Source organism: Mirounga leonina, unplaced genomic scaffold (genome assembly GCF_011800145.1).
Source record: "Mirounga leonina isolate KUSES-001 unplaced genomic scaffold, KU_Mleo_1.0 Mir_114, whole genome shotgun sequence".
Lineage (NCBI taxonomy): Eukaryota > Metazoa > Chordata > Mammalia > Carnivora > Phocidae > Mirounga > Mirounga leonina.
Genome location: NW_023270265.1, coordinates 10,995,615 through 11,005,850, shown reverse-complemented (window position 1 = coordinate 11,005,850; position 10,236 = coordinate 10,995,615). Strand labels below are relative to the sequence as shown.

Sequence of the window (10,236 nt, the reverse complement as noted above, 5' to 3'; positions counted from 1 at the left end):
CATTTGAGTGGATATCTCACCCAAGAAAATATATGATGGCAAATAAACACATACACATTGGTCAATAGTCATTAGCTTAACATCATTAGTCATTAAGGAAATATGAATTAAAACCACAAGAAGAGGGCGCCTGGGTGGCTCAGTTGGTTGAGCGACTGCCTTCGGCTCAGGTCATGATCCTGGAGTCCCTGGATCGAGTCCCGCATCAGGCTCCCTGCTCGGCAGGGAGCCTGCTTCTCCCTCTGACCCTCCCCCCTCTCATGTGCTCTCTGTCTCTCTCATTCTCTCTGTCTCAAATAAATAAATAAAATCTTTAAAAAAAAAAAAAAACACAAGAAGATTCCACTATACACCTATTAGAAACTTGAAAATTAAAAGTTTCTGACCATAAAAACTGTCATCAAGAATATGGAGAAACTGGACCTCTCATTCACTGCTGGTAAGAAATGCAAACCAACACTCTATAAAACAGATTGGCAGTTTCATGAATTAAAGGTAACATCTACGAGGGGCGCCTGGGTGGCTCACTCATGCAGCATCTGCCTTCAGCTCAGGTCATGATCCCAGGGTCCTGGGATCGAGCCCCGCATCGGGCTCCCTGCTCAGTGGGGAGCCTGCTTCTCCCTCTCCCTCTGCCTGCTGCTTCCCCTGCTTGTGCTCTCTTTCTCTGTCCAATAAATAAATAAAACCTAAAAAAAAAAAAAAGATACATCTACCATATGATCAAGCCATTCCATTCCTAAGTATTTACCCAAGAGAAATTAAAGCATTTGCCCATATAAAGCCTTAGACATTAGTGCTATCAATCGCTCCAATTGTTGCGGCTAGCAACTAGAAACAGTAGGAATGTCCATCAACAGGATAAAGAAATTGGTGTATGTCGATATGATAGAATACTACTCAGCCATAAAAATGGGGAAGAAATTAATACATACAACATAGATGAATCTAAAATAATTACAGTGAGTGAAAGAAGCCAGACAAAAAAGAGCACGTCCTATATGATTTCATTTATATTTAAATTCCAGAAAATGCAAACTAATTGACAATAACAGAAAGCAGATCAGTGGTTGCCTGGGGATGGGGAGCTGGAAAGCCAGAAGGGGTAATTACCAATAAGCACACTGTAGCTTTGGGGGTGACGGGTATTTCACTATCTTAATTGTAAAATGTTTTCATTGGCGGTCTCACGGATATATACATCTATGCAACCTATAAAATTATATACTCTACATATGTGCAGTTTACTGTAAATCAAATTACTTCAATAAAACATTAAAAAGTTTGAAAATGTAATGCCATTCATTCGAATGTTGTAGATATAAATAAAAAGGGAACTTAAGTGGGGACATAAGTCTATGTGCTGGTACAAGTGAATTTGCTCCTACAGTGATTTAGCACAAGGACCCTAAAAATAAAATATGACTAGAAAATACAATGATGAATATCTGAAACTTGAATTGATTGAACCAATAACTTTATTAACTCCTAGTTCTTACTGTGTTATTCCATACAAAATAGGTTATAGATGCATGGGAAGAGAGCACACCCATACATGCACCCATAGACCTATACAAATTTCTAAGATTTTTTGACTTTAACACAAGCACAGAAGTGGCCCCAGACAGAAACAGGCATAGCCTATCATGATGGACTCTTGTCTTGGTCTTGGGGCCTATGTCTCCAGTGACACTTGCAAGTCAGGGAGGGCCCAGCCAGAAGTACAAAGAAGCCAATTCTCACTTTTGCCACTTTTTCTTTTTCTTTCTTTCTTTCTTTTGGATTTACATTGCCACTTTGAACAAATACATACACTGAGAAACTTTTCCCTTTTCTTGAAGGAAATGTTTATATTTTTACAAATATATTTACACTCTCCTCATCGTTGAACCCAATTAAGCAAGGCTTGCAATGGCAAGGTCACATGCTCATCCAGGTGAGAAAAGAGGAAGCAGTGCCAGCTGTCCCCCCACCCCCAGCTCCCCAGGGATCCAGAACAGCCCCACCGCTGCTCCTGCGAGCAAACCTCAGCTGGTGGTGGTATGAAGCCTTTCGTGCCTTGGGTTCATTTGCAAAAGTGCAATGTCTTCTATGGAAAAAAATAGCAGAAATAACGCTCAGTGTCTCCAAATTAATTTAGCCACTTAAGTCATGTAAGAAACCAAAAGAAAAGAGGCATTTTTCAAAGCTGTATTCCATATAAGGAACAAAAGGTACAAACTACACTATTTATTGATAAGACTCTTGTGATTAACGGAGACTTAATGACAAATATATTGTGCTCCCAGAGAATCAGAACAAGCTTTTGGTCAATTTTCAACAGCAAATACCCCCACCTGAAAGGACATGTGCATTCTTACTATTAGATGAAACTGCTAACTTGCAAAGAGGATGCATTGGTTCTTGGCATATGTGTAGTATTTATAATGGAAGAAGGACAGACAAATACTTGCGTTCTTTTAGAAGAGGTATTTGTTTGTGTAAATGATTATTTTAGGAGATGCACATGGGTAGAAAAAGTGTCTTACAATTACTATTATGGAATTTAAAAATGCAAGCTTTCCTTCCCTTAAAAAAATTAGGACATAATAAATTAGGAAATAAAATAATAAAACATCCTCCTTTTGATCAAGAAAAATATGAAATAAAAAATAATGAGTTTGCTTTCTAAGCAGAGAATCAGCTTCTATAGTAGGAAAATTGTAGAGTCTAAAGTCCTTTGTTTGTTCAGACCCCATGTTATAAATTGCTTTTCTTTGCTGATAAGAAAAGCTAAGAATTCAGAATATTCATGATCCAGGAAACTAAACAAAAACCTGCCCGTTAACTAATCAGGTTGAGACAAATACGTAAGACTAAAATTCTTATTCTATTCTATTCAATCATAAGTGACAAATTCCCTAAGTTGTGTTTTTCTGTCATTCAATATAAGGAGATAAGTATTTTCTTGTCAATTTTACTAATTAAGACTATTACATCGACAATGCAATCTTTATCCTTCAGTCTTGAGAGAATTGCTAGGAATCACAGGAACGTTTTCGCAGGAAAAGCAGAACGTGAGTTCAGGAGGGTGGCATGCTTTTTTTACCTCCGTTTTCATTCATTGGGCAGAGGTATCACCAATGCATTTTTCTGTCTGTCTTTACTCCAGAAAGGTAGAAAGAGCTACAGCAGAGTCTGGTGTAGAGGATAGCTATCAGAATCAATCATCTTCCTTTGGCCAAAGAGTTACAAAATTATTAAAGGCATCTGACAGCGTCAAAATCGAAATAATCTGGAAAGCTTTGTAGGTCTAAAGTCCGCTCTGGAGCGCCCCCTAGGTGTGATCGCCTCAGGCCAGAATGTGCACTTCAACACCAATCCCATTTTGCTATATACTTAGAGAAGTATATACTTAAGTATATACTTATAGTATATACTTATATACTATACTTATAGGGGCTCCTGGGTGGTTAATAATAGTTCCTGATCTGGATTCTTTGTTGAGGAAAATATGGATTTGATGATTTCAACCCAGAAGTACATGCCTGTTTAGTATTCTACAGGAAGAAATGGACAAAGGCCGTGATTCTGTTTTCCAAGGATAAAGACACATACACGAGTCTTCAAAATGAAAGATGTGATAAAAGCAATGCTTTCACGGGACTGATAATGCCAGCAAAGACGGCTGCCATGACTTCAGGTGGCTTGGTCAACTGGCATATCTCAGTGAGAGAGTCAGTTATCTCAAATACTCTGAACCGGGCATGTCAGCGCTGCCATAGCTGGTGGTTAATGTGGAGAATGATACACCCAGGAACTCCCAAGAAGACTACAGTGTGGTGCAAGCTGCTTGATCACCAAGAGTCAGACTGTCTCCAAAATATCTGAGTATCTCTTTTTTCTCAAAGGGGAGAAAATGATGATGCCATTCTTAACTTATATCTAAGTTCTGCAGTAGAATGTGACAGAGCTGAGCAAAACCAACAAGTGGGTTAAGAATGCACTGGCCATTCCCTTTCAGATTAAAACTCTGAACCTTCCACTATTTGAAAGTGATACAGAGAAGGCATGGAATTGCTGGATTCATTCATTGAACGAACTTACTGAGTGTCCGCCATCTCCCAGACACTTTTCTTTTCTTTTTTTTTTTTAAAGATTTTATATATTTATTTGACAGAGAGAGAGACACACAGCGAGAGAGGGAACACAAGCAGGGGGAATGGGAGAGGGAGAAGCAGGTTTCCTGCTGAGTAGAGAGCCCGATGTGGGGCTCAATCCCAGGACCCTGGGATCATGACCTGAACCGAAGGCAGATGCTTAACGACTAAGCCACCCAGGCGCCCCTCCCAGACACTTTTCAATGTACTTGTGATACAGCCGTGAATAAAAATCCCCACCTGCAGGGACCTTACATTCTAGCATGTGTAAGGAAGAGAGGGTCTAGGGAAGAGAACAACGTAGTAAATAAGTGAAACCATAGTAAATTAGAAGGCAATAATTTCTATGCTTAAAAAAAAAGTGCTGAGCAAGTTCACTAGGGGTCAGGAATGCCTGCCAAAGGAAGATGATGGGGAGGATGGTGCAGGTTTCGAATTAAAATAGGGTGATTTGGGGTGCCTAGGTGGCTCAGTCGGTTAAGCCTCTGCCTTTGGCTTGGGTCATGATCTCAGGGTCCTGAGATTGAGCTCCCTCAGTGGGGAGTCTGTTTCTCCCTCTCCCTCTCCTCCTCCCACCTGCTCACATGCACGCTCTCTCTCAAATAAATAAAATCTTTAAAAAAGATAAAAAATAGGGGCTCCTGGGTGGCTCAGTCGTTAAACGTCTGCCTTCGGCTCAGGTCATGGTCCCAGGGTCCTGGGATGCAGCCCCGCATCGGGCTCCCTGCTCAGTAGGAAACCTGCTTCTCCCTCTCCCACTCCCCCTACTTGTGTTCCCTCTCTTGCTGTTTCTCTCTCTGTCAAATAAAAAAAAAAAAAAAATCTTTAAAAAAAAAGATAAAAAATAAAATAAAATAGGGGATTTAAGCAGGCCATATTGAGAAGGTGACAACTGAGTAAAGGCTAGAAGGAGGTGAGGAAGGAAAGTATGCAGATAATGGGAGGAAAGCAGAGGAGACAGCCAGTGTGGAGACTAGGAGGAGACTGTCTGGGTGCTCAGAGGGCCAGAGGTGTAGACTGGAGCCACTGTGCATAGGGCCTCAGGAGATGAGGTCTGAGAAGTCATTGGCTGGACCATGCAGATCTTCTTATGACCCTGGCTTTCACTGTGAATGGAGACTTTGCAGGGTTTCCAAAGAGTGGCATGGTCTGGCTTAGATATTACATGGATCAGATATTTTGGCTACTGTGTTGAAAATTGTGCAGGAGAAAGGGAGGGTGAGAAGTGGTTAGAAAATTATTAGCCTACTCCAGGATGGTAATGAGATATGGAAGTCTCAAGCCCTGGGATGGTAGTAGAGGAGGTGGAAAAAGTTTTGTTCCCTGGATATGTTCTGAAGGTCGAGAGCCAATGGCATTTCCTAGCGGAGTAGATTTCATATGTGAGAGAAAGAGAGGAACCGCAACGGCTCAAGGCTTCTTTCCCTGAGCAGCCAGAAGACCAGCTTTGCCATCAGCTGAGATATGGGAGCCTGCAGAAGGAGCAGGTGGAAAGGAGCTCATGTTGGACCTGTGGAGTCTGAGAGGCCCAAGTGTAGATGTTGAGTAGACTGCTGGATAAGCGAATCTGAAATTTAGAACAGAGACCTCAGCTAGAAGTGTACATTTAAAACTTGTTTGGATATAGGCATTACTCAGTGCCGAGAGACTGGTAAAGGGGTTTCAGTAGAGAGGGGATCAAGCCCTGAGCCCAGGGGCATTCCAGCATTAAGAGGTCGGGAAAGGAGGAGGAAGCAGGAAAGGAGACTGGGAAGAGTGGTTGGTGAGATAGATGAAAAACCAAGCCGTTTGGTGTTCCAAAAGCCAAGCGAAGTAAGGATACAAATGAAAGTAGGGGTGGGGATCAGTACAATGTGGGAAATGTAGCGATGCCACAACTCCTGTTTCTGTGGACAGGACTCTGACAGCCTGCTTCACCCACACTGTTCCTTGCTGCAGGAAGCAGGGTCCTGACTTGCTACCCCTGACCAGTAATAAGGGCCGTGTCCGCACTGACAAATCAGGTAGCTCAAGGTTCTCCATCCGTAGAACTTCAAGAATTAGCCTGGCCCAGAGTCACATTCCTTTGGCTACTAACTACAAGGTACTGGAACTCATTTTATGCAGTATATTACAATGCTGGCCACCTGTTTAGAGAGGAAAATTCCAGAGCTGGTTCATTTCCATAATCAGCTCCGACTCACTCCCTTTCCCCACTGATGATGTCACTTAGTCCAGCACATTCCACATCCAATCCACTCAAGTTATGACACCTCATGAGCAGGGACTGTCTTATCACTTCTTCATCTCACTGATCCCAGTGCAGCAGACTCTCAATGAGCATTTTGTCAAATTGAACTGAACAACGGGTACTTGGATTATCATATGTCTCTCTCCTGCTAGGGCAGAAGGAAAAAAAGCTGTACAGGAGGAATCTGCATTCTTTATATGACCTTGAATGGAAAGAGTATATTTGTACTCCTGTCTTGGCCTGTGAGCAGTGAGGTTTCCGATCTAGATACAAACAATTAAGGAAAGGCAGAAATGCCCCAGAAGCAGGCCAGCACTGGATAAACTCACGCAGCACCTCTGGCCCCTTGACAACAAGGAATGTCAATTTCACCCGGAAGCCTAATGAGAGGTGGTCCCATCTCCAGGAATGATGCCTCTCACACATCCTGGATTACACATCTGCTGAGTCACACACAGGAATCACCACGCGGCCGTGTTCCTTGGGGCCTGGAAGCTTGATACACCCTCCAATCCCTAAACCCACTTCCCCTTCGTGGAGCAGCACAAAGGCACCATGGAGTGCAGCTGATTGCCTCAATAATCCAAGAGAGGCATTTCAGGTCTCTGATTTGAGGACATTGTTGTAAATGTCATTTGCATTGAGCAGCACAAACTGCCTTCATTCCATCCCTAGCAGAATGCAAAGAAAAGAAAATCGCAGTTAAGGAAATTGTCAGAGGATGGCTGAATTCTGATTTAGGAAAAGGTATACAGTCTCTGAGTTCTAGCAAAGGCAAAGAGGAGACAGGGCCATAGTAAAGAAAAATATCACTTGGGTCACTCCCAACTAATAGGATCATATAAAAGTGAAATGGAGAATAAAAGTACGTGATGTTGATGGATGATGATGAGAATTGAGTTAAAGAAAATAAGGGCTTTAAATCATACAATTCCCCAAATAACATTAGAAACCAGGGAACCAGATGTGTTCAAGTTTATCTGCACCAAATCTGAAAAACACTGGCAAGATTACTAACTGCAATTTCACAATGACATGCTGGGGCCCCAAAAGCAATTGTGAAGACAGCTTGTCTCCTCGCAGAGATAACAGACTCAGACATAATCCAAGTTCCTTCAAAGGGCCAATTCAGGGGTCACAGCCAAGATCAAGTTTGTAATTATAATTTCACCTTCTGCTGGCAGACAGCATGGAGTTAGAGGAGACACTATCCAGAGGGGAGTAATCTTCTCTATAAAATGATTGTCATTAACAGAGTTTAGAGGGAAGATGACCACGCCTTTGTGCTTTTCCAAGTTCTGATTTTAGGCTACCGTATCAAGTAGTAAACCACAAAATTTAAGGGAATCCAAGCTATTATCATGTTGCTGCAACTTTATGATCTTATAAATACCAACTAAAATACCCACAACAGGCAACATTTCTCTTCTTTTCACACAAGAAAATTTAAGAGTGCGTGGTGAGTGCACTACCTAGCCAACCCTTGCTGTTTGAGAGAGGGCGGTGTTTAGACTCTTAATGCTGCAGTGCAGAAACAGGACAAGTGTCCTTGTGGTTAGGCTGGGAAGCCGGAGCAGGACCCCTACTGCTATGGGAGCGGGGTCTTCCCTGGATGTCTTTCCAGGAAGGAAACATTCACTCAGCTCCTAAAGGCCACACGGCAGGCTTTGCACCTGCAGAATCAAAAAAGGAAACCTGTACTCAATTAGATCAACTCTCTTGTAATATAAGAGGTGGTGAAAGCGAGAGCCAGACGGGCGAGTGACCCTCCCAAGATTACAGAGTCAGTTAAGGGTAGAGCCCACGTTCAGTCTGATGTCCTAAATATTGTAGTACAGTTCCTACTTCAATATATTCGTTGTGGGTGATCATACCACCAGCCACCCACCTGCAGTGTCTGATATTAAAGGCTATTAGAAGAGAGAGCTGTGGAGACAGATATCTGACTTGGGCTTGCTATTTCCTGCTTCTTTTGTACTAATTACCACCATTACTGCAAATATACCAAGAAAGCGTTTCTTAGCATAATCTTTATACAGAGCCACATATTATATTACTTTGGGGAGATGTCTAATTACTGCCCCCCCAATTCCATCAGTGAGGCTAAGCAATATCTGTGTCTTTCCATATCAATATTGTTAGCTTCTGTGCCACAAGCAGAGATGTGATAATTATCACATGCAATCAGATCCCAAGCATAGAATGCAGTTTTCAAATATTGCTGAAAACCAAATCTGCTACATTCTTATGAAACCAAACTTAGCCATAGAACTAACAACATAGGCTTCTGTTGACCTACCTATGATTTGACATCTAAAAGAAAGTAAAAAGAGTAGGATGCCCCGAACTCAGAAGTCAGGGAGGCACCAGTCTTTATTCTCTACGTGGGGAATTCGGTTTTCAGTTATCATTGGGCTGTCTAATGGGTGAAGCAAAGACAGACTCAATAAATATGCGTTTTTGGCTCTTTGTATGTACCTGACATGGTTTATGGCCACTGGGGCCTCATTTCCCAGCCCAATTTGAAAAAAGCCAGTCCTATCTTGCTATTAATGATACCCATGATGAGAGGGATAAGTGTCTCTGCTGTCAATTACATCTCAAAAATAGCATGTTTGGGTAAAAATAAGCAAATACATACACACACGCTTTCAACTGAAAACAAATAGTAATAGCCAATCTTGGAACCAGCTCTTCTTCTGACTGTGGTTTCTGTGCCGACTATTGATTTGTGTTCTCAGAGAGAGTCAGATCCCAGCAGTTGGCCTCAGATGGCAAGTCAGTCTAAGCAAAAACTATGATTCTTCATTCCTCAGCATCTGACATTTAAAGAGAGTGATGTCTAATAAAGGTTTCTTGTCTGAGCTACCCCATTAAAAGGAAAGTATCTATCAGTCAGTCAGTGTGGGTTCACAATACCAAAGAGCCCTGGGACCCAGTAGGAGCAGGGGAAATCTGCAGGGGAGGCCCCGTCAGACCAGCCCCCCGTCCCCCTGCTGGGATGTAGATAAGGTTGTAGGACTGAGGCCGCCCTCCAACAGCCTCAAATGAACCACCTAAGTGACTCTCCTAATGGTGTTTCTGCTCAACACTGGAGGGCCTCACTGTTTTCCTTTAATGTAGAGGGAGAGGGAAAAAAAATCTGCCCCGTCAAAGCCACACAAGGGAATTCTCTTAAAATAAACAGCGAAATTTAACCGCAGGCTTTTCTTTCCATGGACATATTTTAAATATATATAATGTTAGATGGCTGCAGGAAAAATGACAGGTGTCTGTTTTCGTTAGACTCCCCAAGTGCATAGATCTAATTGACAGCATCTCCTAGTCATGGAGGAACTTCCAGCTCCAGGGTTTCCATAGCAACGTGTCCCCACAGCTGGCACTGCACGGCTCCAAGTCATCATTCACAGGAACCCACGTTCTAGACACCCTGTTAAGTCATCCAGGAATTTCAACATCCCAAAGCTTACCAAATCCAATTTCCCAAGCAGGTCGAGTTTCCTGCGTTGTGGGCTAAGCTCCCAATTCAGAACTCCAAGGATTCTTTGTTAAATTTATACGGGTTTCTTTTTTCCTTCCAGGCTGTCCCTGCAGCATAAGTATTGTATATTTTAAGGCTATAAGTCTTAAATTGTCCTGGTTAACTCTCTTTCATCTCCCTCTGATGAAGTAACATGACACCCTTCTCTTCTGGGAGGTACCGCTCCCCATGTTCAGTCACCTAAGAGGAACCATTGCAAGGAACACTAGGTTCACAGGTCCCCAGGTGAGGTGGGAGGAGGGAAGAAGCAAGGCCTCAGAGGCCCAGGAAGGGGCCAGTAGGGGCTGCGCTCTAGAAGGCTCTCCACCTGCCCCACACCCAACGGC

General features: G+C 42.7%; 1 long non-coding RNA gene across 1 annotated transcript in view; it reads right to left on the bottom strand.

Moving 5' to 3' along the window:
* Window positions 1–9,589: 9,589 nt before the first annotated feature.
* LOC118022448 overlaps window positions 9,590–10,236 on the bottom strand; it is a 157,084-nt gene continuing 156,437 nt past the window's right edge. Inside the window, exon 4 of the long non-coding RNA XR_004682494.1 lies at window positions 9,590–9,957. This is a non-coding gene — a long non-coding RNA (uncharacterized LOC118022448). The remainder of the gene's footprint in view (window positions 9,958–10,236) is intronic.